The sequence below is a fragment of the Castor canadensis genome, chromosome 17 (assembly GCF_047511655.1).
Source record: "Castor canadensis chromosome 17, mCasCan1.hap1v2, whole genome shotgun sequence".
Taxonomy (NCBI): Eukaryota; Metazoa; Chordata; class Mammalia; order Rodentia; family Castoridae; genus Castor; species Castor canadensis.
In genome coordinates, this window is record NC_133402.1 from 55,245,459 (window position 1) to 55,256,452 (window position 10,994).

The following is a 10,994-nucleotide window of genomic DNA, read 5'->3' on the forward strand; positions in this document are numbered from 1 at the left end:
TGCGTATTTAAACCTATAGCTCATGTCTGTACCCTGAAGATGACGGAAGATGTGCTGATTGCTTACTCTGCCTCTTCCTACGGCATGTCCCAGCCAGGTCATGTAATAAATCTCCTTTCTCTACCCGTCACATCTCTTTATTTGGCACATAGGGACAGGTGGCTGGACCTGGCATGCAGAATCCCAGGAGTTTGGGCCTTACGTCTAAAACTCCGGTTTCAGATGTTTAAGCAAGGATTTATTTTAGTACAACAGGATAAAGTATGGAGATATGGAGAGAGCCATTTCCTCCTCCCCATGCAGGAAATGGGAGTAAAGCCTCAAATGGTGGTTCCTATCTGTGGTCTTATACTTTCTGAGCTGAGAGAACACACGTCATCAAGCCAAAGTCTAGCAAACCTTTAACATCTAAAAGGAGGTGTGGGGGTGGGAGGCTGACTGCTCCAGTTTTTCAATTTTTCCTTCCTTGTTCCAGTGTTTGAGTGTGGCTTTTTAAATATTTATTAAAAGTAATATAATTTCCCTGTCTCCTCAACTATCCATCCTGTCTCAAAAGATCTCTCACCTTAGCAATGAGGCAGGGTAGACAGATAGATAGATAGATAGTTGGATGAGACAGGGAGATTAAAATTCATACATAAAAGGACCAGACCGAGAAATAAGAACCAGGAAGTAAAAATTTAAAAAAAAAGAACTTGAAGGACGGACTGTAGGAGGTCCCAAAAGGTGATAAGTGGTCAAGGAGACACCTCTCCTTCCCAGGTCACCTCTGTCTGCACCTGAGAGACATCTCTGCCCTCAGGCAATGCAAAAAGGCTATGACCCACGGGACCACCGGTTTCCAACCTCTGCTGCTGGAGTCCGCCTGTGCTTTCATTCTCACAGTGGGTTCAAGACCCTGAGCACCTGAAATTCCTGCACGTGTCATCTGTGCATCAAGCTCCTTCCCATCACTTTTTAGATGTTAAATTACAAGAATGGGGAGAGAAAGGAGCTACCTGCATCTGCTTTCCCCTTATGAAGCTGCAAAGCTCCTTGAATGGGTTAGAGAGGCAGAAACGTGGAAGGCTTGTCTTATGAAAAGAAGTCCTAAAACTCACTTATTGTTCCTGTGTTCAGGGTAGACCTAGATCATAACTCCATGCTTAAAAAAAATAAACAGTGCCCATCTTGGCCACCTAGATCCATTGTCTAATGATTAGAGGTAGCTAAACGACATGACCAAACTCAGAAAGTATAAACGCAACAGATAAAAACCACTGTTTTACAGACTTTACTCCCATTTCCTGTGTGGGGAACAGGAAATGTTTCTCCCTTTTTCCCCCTTACTTCTCATTCCTTTATCCTCTTATACTAAACTAAATCCTTGCTAAAACTTTCATCTTGTGAGACTCATTGTGAGACCCCTTGAAATGCTTTTCAGGTGTAGATATCAAGTACCTGTGACTTTGTGTGGAAACTGGGAAGCTGAAGGGACCCCCCCACACACACACCACCACCTCCCTCAATCAGTGACAGTAACACAAACACACACACACACACACACACATTTGCATCTCCTTTTTGTGAATTCATGGGTCCAGTTCAATGAGACTTCTGAGACTTCACACTTCCTCCCCCAGGGAGACGAAGGATGGGAATAGAGGCTTGTTAGTCTGTTTTTAGGTAGCTGTTACCCTCTGAGCTGGTAAATCTTGTAAAATTACACATTTAATTAAGTTGCATGTATTTACCCAAAAGATCTATATATCTGTGAGTAATATTTCAAGCAACCAAAAAAGAAAGATCTTTCAATTGTAGAAAACAACAGTTGATACCAATTGCTTATAAATCTGTACAGGATAGAGACAACTTGGAGAACTGAGGAATCTGGTGGACTTTGATCTTGTCTTTCCATGGAGCATGGGGACATCAAACAATGACACTGGCTGTGGGGGCTGTAGAGAGATCAGTGTTCTGTTTGGTTTGGCCCCGGGAGCACTGGACTCTGCTCAGCTTACCCAGCCACTTGTCTAGGGGCCCATCTGAAGATCCAGGGACTTGACTTCTCTTGACAAAAGAAGAATAAGAAAGAAAATTCTGAAATAAACCTGGAAGAAAATAAGAATGGTACTTTTCAGGAAACTAAGTGGCAGGGACAGCTTAGAACACTGAGCCCAAAGACTTAGGTTTTAGTGTTTCCTGCCATGTTGGGCAGCCTACCAGTTATGGGCACTGGCTGGGCTCTTTTTTTTTTTTTTAGTCTATAAAATGAAGCTTCTGAAACTAGAAGGTCTCTCAACGTGTGTTCTGCTGAGGGGTCCAGCAGCTATGGAGGGATCCCCAAAGAAGTTCCACTGACTCTACCTTAACTCACTGTGTGTTGTCCATCCTAGGGGCTCTGCCATAATGATGGTAGTCATTGCGTCCACCAATGATACTACATATCTGGCAGGGCCAGCTCTTTAATAGCTATGCCAGTAATCTTCATAATGACAAGGAGAAACTTGTACTCCTATTGTTAATGAAGGAGTGAGTCCTAGGAATAGATGAGTTACTTGTCTAATTTCATGCCCTAAGGGGATGACTCAAGCTCAGTCTTGAACTCCAAATCCATGCACAGGACTCAAAGCGGGGAGATATTGATCAGAACATAGCTGAAAGTAAGAAGGAGAATAATAGTGTGCTAGGTGCTGTTCTAGGTGGTTGACTTGACTTTAATTACTAATTTAGATCTCACAGTCACTCTATAAAATAGGCTTTGTTGTTCCATTTCCTGGATGGGAAAAATCATGGCACGGAGATCTTAAGGAACTTCTTACTTCACCATCCAACTGAAAGTCTTAATGTGTAGAAGGGAATGATCAAAACACTGAAGCTTTGGTGGCATCTTTTGCAATGGGAGAGCAGGAACCATGATTGCCTCTTGTCTGCAGCGGTGACTCTTCCTGTGTCTACTTCTTGTCCCTTATATCAACACTGTGTTCCTGCTTTGCCTTGTGCAGGCGATTTCTCATCCAGATCTTGGACCTGGCTGTCCTGGCAGCAAACTCCTCTATTCAAGATTCTTCGTTTATTTAAAAACCCAGATTCTTTGAGCCTTGGTTCCCTGACCCACCAGTATAGCATGCTTTCAAAATTCCCCTGCCATCTTTTCCACTCCAAAGTGTACTACTATGCCCCTGGGAGAGGGGCCCCTGGATCAGAGAGCAAAGCAGCTGCTATGACAGATGTTGCTTGTTTCACAATTTTGCCTGGACCTGGCTGGCCAATGGAGCACTACACTGTACCCCTGGCCCTGAACTCTCATCTCTTCCCCATCTTTTCCAGGTCTGTCCAGGTGTCCTGTAAACAGTCTGCTGGAGGAGGTAGCAATCCTGCACGCCTGCCTTTGGTTGGGGACTTTTGTTCCTTTACATATGAGACTTCACAGGGTCCACTCACCTCCAGGGCCAGTGGCCTCTCCAGCCATTGGCTTATGGGTCAAGTATAGCTGGACTGGGTTGAGTGTCACACTGACAAGGAAAGGACTTTCTTATTGCAGAATGGATGCCTCTGGTTTTTGAAATGAGGACACACGGCAACTGGTCTCTGGAAGAATGAATGAGTGGGGGAAGAGGAACCCATAGCTTTGTACCATTGGAGATGCCTCACGTCTCTGCTTAGTTCTTCCTCCCTTCTCATGTGCTCCTGCTCTCTGCCCTACACCGTGGAGAAAAAGACAAAAAGCTTTCCCAATCCCCTTCCTCTTCCTTTTCTATACCTGTCCTTCTTTCTTTTCTTTACTTTATAAAACACCCATTCTGTCTCTTCTTCTCCTTTCCTTGAGGTGGATGGGGCAGTAGGGTCTCAGAGACAGGAGCCAAGGCAGCAGAAGAAGGGAGAGAACACCAAGCTTCTCAGTGTCAGAGAAGTGAGTTACAGCTATGGGGAGGAAGAAAACTGGAATGCATGCTCTCATGGCCAAGGGGGATGGGCGAAATCAGCTTGAATCATGGTTGCCAAGGGGAAAGGGAAGGAAAAAGAGAGACAGAGAGACAAGACACACAGAGAGAGACAGACTAAGTGGTAGAGCACCTGCCTAGCAAGTACAAGGCTCTGAGTTCAAATCCTAGTGCTGCCAAAAAACCAAAAAGACGTGTGTATATAGGCATATATATACATTAACACACACATGTTCCAGTTCTGGATTAACTTTTCAAGTTTCAATTTCCACTTGAAGAATAAGTCTTCATAGAGAATTTAGCTTCAGAAATCAAGATTCCAGAGTTGGCACAGGGAAAATCCAAGATAGGACTAAATATAAGATTTTGCTAGAAACTGAAGTGCTTAAAAATTGATAGGGCTTATAAAAGAGTACACAGGAGTTGGCTCGAAGGGTCTTGCCTGGCCAAGAATGCAACCACTGGGACAACAGATGATGGCAGAAAGAGCTTCTGACCTACTGAACAAACTAGGAACATATGAGTCCCTATGGATTTAGACAAATAAATAGATGAAGGAAAGGAGACGCTTCCTGCTTTCAAAAGCTAACTGGTAAGAGTACAAGGAATGATACGATCAGAAAAACCACCACTTGGCAAACAATACAGGACTAATTCATTGTGGCAAAGGTCATCAATGACTACTAAAAATAGTGGGTAAGACTCTTGCATCAACAATAATAAAAAGAAATATTAATAGTCCCAAAGTGTCTCCTCACACTACTCAACTAATTTAAAACGGAAAACCAGTGAATTTGTAGTGGAGGAATCTGTCAGGTACCACCACCAAGAAAACAGTGAATAGGACCAATCGTGTTGCAAATAACTATTGTGCACCTCGTAATGCAACACATTAAGAAAATAGCATCAGGCCAGGCACAGTGGCTCCTGCGTGTAATCCCAGCTACTCCAGAGTGGGGATCAAGATGATCTCAATTTGAGGCCAGCCTGGGCAAAAAGTTAGCAAACCAGCAGGGTGTGATGGCTTATGCCTATAATCCTAGCCATGGAAAGGCATAGGTAGCAGGGTTGAGGTCCCAGACTGGCCTGGGCAAAAAGCGAGAGCCTATCTGAAAAATAACCTAAAGTAAAAAGGACTTGGAGGTGTGGTAGAGCACTTACTAACAAGGCCCTGAGTACCACCCCAAAATAAATAAATAAAAGGAAAACAGTATCCTACTCATGATATTACTGCCCAAAATACACAGCCCGAGTTTAATTACGAGGTAATACAAGAAAGACCCAAGTGGAGGGATTTTTCCTACAACAGCTCAAGTATAAAATAACATAGTCTATGGCACCAAGGGACCCAGATTAGCCAAATCTAGAACGCTGGAAATTCCAAAGGACAAAGATCCCACTTCTTTGACAAATAAATAGCAAAAAGTGCAAGAGGTTGTTTTGTTACCTGAAAACCGATCCCCTGGCCTCACTGCCAATTCACAAATTACAAATAACACAGCAGGGTTTTGAGAAGGAAATAAAGTTTATTATTCATCAGACAAAGAGGAGGACAGGGAGAGTCAACCTCTTAAAACTTTGTCACCCCACTTCTTTTTTTTTTTTTTGCCTCCTTTTTTTTTTTTTTTCTTTTTTTTTTTTTTTTTTTTTCATTTTTCTTTTATTATTCATATGTGCATACAAGGCTTGGTTCATTTCTCCCCCCTGCCCCCACCCCCTCCCTTACCACCCACTCCACCCCCTCCCGCTCCCCCCCTCAATACCCAGCAGAAACTATTTTGCCCTTATCTCTAATTTTGTTGTAGAGAGAGTATAAGCAATAATAGGAAGGAACAAGGGGTTTTGCTGGTTGAGATAAGGATAGCTATACAGGGCATTGACTCACATTGATTTCCTGTGCGTGGGTGTTACCTTCTAGGTTAATTCTTTTTGATCTAACCTTTTCTCTAGCTCCTGGTCCCCTTTTCCTATTGGCCTCAGTTGCTTTAAGGTATCTGCTTTAGTTTCTCTGCGTTAAGGGCAACAAATGCTAGCTAGTTTTTTAGGTGTCTTACCTATCCTCACCCCTCCCTTGTGTGCTCTCGCTTTTATCATGTGCTCATAGTCCAATCCCCTTGTTGTGTTTGCCCTTGATCTAATGTCCACATATGAGGGAGAACATACGATTTTTGGTCTTTTGAGCCAGGCTAACCTCACTCAGAATGATGTTCTCCAATTCCATCCATTTACCAGCGAATGATAACATTTCGTTCTTCTTCATGGCTGCATAAAATTCCATTGTGTATAGATACCACATTTTCTTAATCCATTCGTCAGTGCTGGGACATCTTGGCTGTTTCCATAACTTGGCTATTGTGTCACCCCACTTCTGAGAGAAAATATCTGCTTTTTAAAAAAGAGTTACAGGGGAAGGAGGGGCTCACTTTGTATATGTAATAAAACACATGCCCTAGAATAGGTGCTGGCCTTGGTTCTCCAGGTTGTCTGGAACCACATCTCCAAAGCTGTATGTTTTGGCTGACAGGTTTACTGTTCTGATGGTCAGAGAGAGATAAGGGTAGAAGACTGCCTGGCTTAATCAGGGGGAGAAATGGCCCAAACAACGTATGCACATGTGAATAAGTGAATAATAATAATAAAAAGAGTAAAGGGAGTTAACCTTGGACTCTCCAGCATGTAAACAAAGAGGGAAAGAATGCCACTTTAATTAACAAGCACAGTAAACTGGCCAGCATACAAGCTGGCTACACCCAAAGTGCTAGGAATACAACCTGGTTGCATGGGGTGCCCGGGCCTGTGTATGTCTGTAAGGGTGTGGAGTGATAAGAGGTTAACATTACAGTGCTGTGTTCTTGGTACCTCTTGACAATTGTATCTGGGCCCTTCTTTATGTGTTTAATTCTACACCAGAGACTCTCTGGAGTCTGAACACTCATTGCCCCTGTTGTACACTTAATGATGGCTGAGACTTGCTATAAGCTTCATTGACCACTTGCTGCTGTTCTCTGACCTTGGTGCTTCAGAATCTCCATCTTACAGAAGAGACACAGGAAGGGAGGACCAGAGAGGACAAGAGCTTGTCAAAGGTCAGTTGCAGAGCCCAAATGCAAAAGCAGGCCATTTGGTTGTAAGGTATCCCCCGCCACCAGGGACACTGTTTCTTCCAGGAAGCCAGGAGGCCAAGGGGACTCATCTGGGGTCACACTGACACAGTCCAGTCAGGCAGGATAAAGAAATAGGAAGCAAAAAGATGGAAAAGGAAGAAAAACCTCTCATTTTTACTGGTGATAGAATTGTATAAGCATAAAAATCTAAAGTAGCCGTTTACTTAGAGTTTATTTTTTCTCAATAATTCATAATAGTTTGTGCATAAAATTTTAGATGTCTTTTAAGAGATTTATTCATGGCATTTGCTTTTCTTATGCTACTTTAGATTTTTTTAAATTTTTGTATATTGAAGTTGATTTGTGTATAATTCATCCTGCAATCAGCTATAGCACTTAACTCATTTATCCTAATATATAAATAGCTTCTTTAGAATTTTATGCTTATACAATTCTATCACCTGTAAAAATGAGAGGTTTTTTTTTTTTCCTTTTCCATCTTTTTGCTTACTATTTCTTTATTCTTCCTGAATGGTCTGGCAAGGACCTCCAACTAGAAATGATATTAGCAGACACTCAGGTATTGGGTTTTTTGTTTTGTTTTGTTTTGTTTGTTTGAACTCAGGGTCTCAAGATTGCTAGGCAGGTGCTCTACCACTGAGCCATATCACTAGCCCTCAGATATTGTTCCTGATTTCAAAGAGAACACTTTCATTCCACATTCCAACACTAAGTATGGTTGTGAGGGTCTCTGTAATACACAAATATTCTTTATCAAATTAACAAGCATGTTTGCTAAGAGATTGTGTTATGAATGAATGTTGAATTTTATCAAATCATGTTCCTGTACTTGAGGCAAGACAGGTAGATGAGGAGACAGGAAAATTATATTATTTTAAACAAATATTAAAATTACCAGACTCAGAAATTAGAATCAGGAAATGAACAACTGAAAAACCAGAGTACTAAAGTTTCCCTCCCATCACATCCTTTTAGTTGTTAAACTAGGGAGACAAGACAGTGGCTTAAGTCTGTAATCCTAGCTACTTGGGAGGCTGAGATCAGGAGGATCAAGGTTCAAGGCCAGCCTGGGCAAACGGCTCTCAAGATCTCATCTTCAAAATAACCAGAGCAAAATGGACCGGAGGTGTAGCTCAAGTGGTAAAGTGCCTGCTTTGCAAGTACAAAGCCCTGAGTTCAAACCCCAGTACCATGGAAGAAAAAAAAAAAAAAAGAACAGGAAGACATAAAAGGGCTACCCATGTCTGCTTTCCCCTCTGAGATATTAAGAAGCTGCAAGTTTCCTTAAACTAGTAGAGACAGAAAAATGGAAGGTTTGTCTGGCAAAGGGAAGTCCTAAAACTTACCTTTTATCTCTGTGTGTTGGACAGGTCTAGATCTCATCTCCTTGTTTTAGAATAATAATATAATAATAATATAAAGGCCACAGGTAAGAACCACCATTTAGAGTCTTTGTTCCCATGCAAGGAATTTCTCTTTTTTCCCCATTTCTCCCTACCTTAGCCTACTATACTGAAATAAATCCTGGCTGACACTTCTACCATGTGAAGTTCCTTGTGAGACACCTTGAAATGCTTTTCATGTGTGGATCCCAAGTGCCTGTGATTTGGGGAAGATAAGGGAAATCCCCTCCCCCATTCCTCATTTGGCAACATGGTGATTGATATGGTTATATCATTTTTCTCCCTTATGGCATTAATGCGATCAATTACCCTAATTGATATTTCACAAGGTATTTTTCATTCCCAGAATGCAAATAATTATTCAATTGGGTTATTGGATATTTATTTATGATACTTTATAGGGTTTATTATTTGCTAATTTTTTTGCATAGGATTTTTGCCCCTGTGTTCATAAGGATTTTTTTTATGTTTGTCATAATGTCTTAGTTTGGTTTTCCTTTCAAGTATACATACTGCCTTCAAAACATGAGTGAGGGGCTGTTCCCTCTTTCCTGCTCCCTAGAAGAATATATGTAAGATTAGTGTGATTTTTCTTAACTGTTTGATGGAATTCCACTTCACTTGGCCATGGACTATTATTCTTCCTGAGAAGGGCATTTTTATAGACTCTGCTGTAAAAGAATGAAAATCTTGGAAATCTTTCAGTTTCCAAGAACTTCGAAGAGAGAGGCAGTTAGTGTCATATGCCATTTCAAATGGCTGACATTTTCCTGAGAGACCTCCTCCCTCCACACATTCCCCTTGCTCCAGCAGGCCTGCAGGGTGACTGGCTTTCTGAGCCTGGCTTCTCAGAAAACTGCGGGGGAGGGACACAAAGGACTGCCTGAAGACAGAGGCTCTTTGTTTGCTCTGCTTCTATGTAAATTGGGCAACATTTGGAAACAGCAAATATTGGTTCAGAGGCCCACTGCTTTCTGGCCACCCCCTTCTGGGCAGCTTCCCCAACACCCTTGCACGTACACACAAGTTCAGCGGTTTCTATAAGAGGGCCAATTCTGAGGTTAGAATTTAAGAATTGTATTTTGTTTGTGGTGGAAGATTTGGGTCATGAAGATGAATTCCAAGAAGGCAGCTGTGGTGTAGGGGAGGCTGGGATTAGGAAATTTGAGTTCTGGTCCTTAAACTCTAGGAACAAGTGCCATCTTTTTTCAGGTGTTCATGTCTGCCAAACATCAGTACTGATTTCACTTTGTAGCACTGGTGGTTAAGATAACAAGACCCAGGCAAAGGGCTAAAAAATGATACTTCCAGCTGATCACAACCCAGCCAGCCCCTGTGAGATTCTGCATTCAGCACTCAGTCTTCTCCCAGACCCACCAGTCCTGCTGCCTGCAGAACCTGGGGTGTCCATATGTCCCTGTGTCAGTGTGACCCCAGATGAGTCTCCTTGGCCTCCTGGTTTCCCGGAAGAAACAGTGTCCCTGGTGGCTGGGGATACCTTACAACCAAATGGCCTGCTTTTGCATTTGGGCTCTGCAACTGACCTTTGACAAGCTCTTGTCCTCTCTGTAAGATGTGTCTCTTCTGTAAGATGGAGATTCTGAAGCACCAAGGTCGGAGGACAGGAGCAAGTGGTCAATGAAGCTTATAGCAAGTCTCAGCCATCATTAAGTGTACAACAGGGGCAATGAGTGTTCAGACTCCAGAGAGTCTCTGGTATAGAATTAAACACATAAAGAAGGGCCCAGATACAATTGTCAAGGGGTACCAAGAACACAGCACTGTAATGTTAACCTCTTATCACTCCACATACACATACAGACATACACAGGCACGGGCACCCCATGCAACCAGGGCTGTGCCCACATGTACACCCCCAAAGCTGGCCTTATCTACCCCTCTGGAGAAAGGCAAACACAGTACTCTGTTGCTATCTTTCTTCTGAGCAAGAACCAAGGGCTTGGACTTCTCCACCAGGTGCGAGTAGATGACATGGCAGCTCCTGCTCTCCGTATTCCATGAGGCTGTGCGCCTTTCCCAGCACCTGTCTGGGGCTTGGACTCAGAGGACCCCACTGAGGGCAGGGCCTCGGGTTGGGTGGTCTGGAGAAGGCCCGGTCTGGCCAGAGGCTGCTCCTTGCTGAGGGGCCCTGGCTCAGACTGTAGGCCTATGGTAGAGAAGTGGCCTTGGTAGGCTCACTCTGAGAATGTAGAAGAGGCACAGAGAGGGATGATTAGTGTCCCTCTGCCTTCCATGCCCTGTACTGAGCTTCCCTGAGTTTGTGGCCTTTGTTCAACACTTGACAACTCCCATTTCTGCTTCCTGCCAGAACTTACGAACTCATAGGAGGATCTAGCCAAGGCATCAGCTGAATGTGTACCTGCTGTTCTGTGAGGTTGCCCTCCTGTCCTGGACTCTCCTGCCACCATCTTCATGTGCCCACCCTGAGGAATCCATATGAATACAGACTACCTCCTAATGCTCCTCCTGTCAAGTCTTATTTTCCCATGGCTCATGCACAAAGGACCCATGATGGGGGAGGG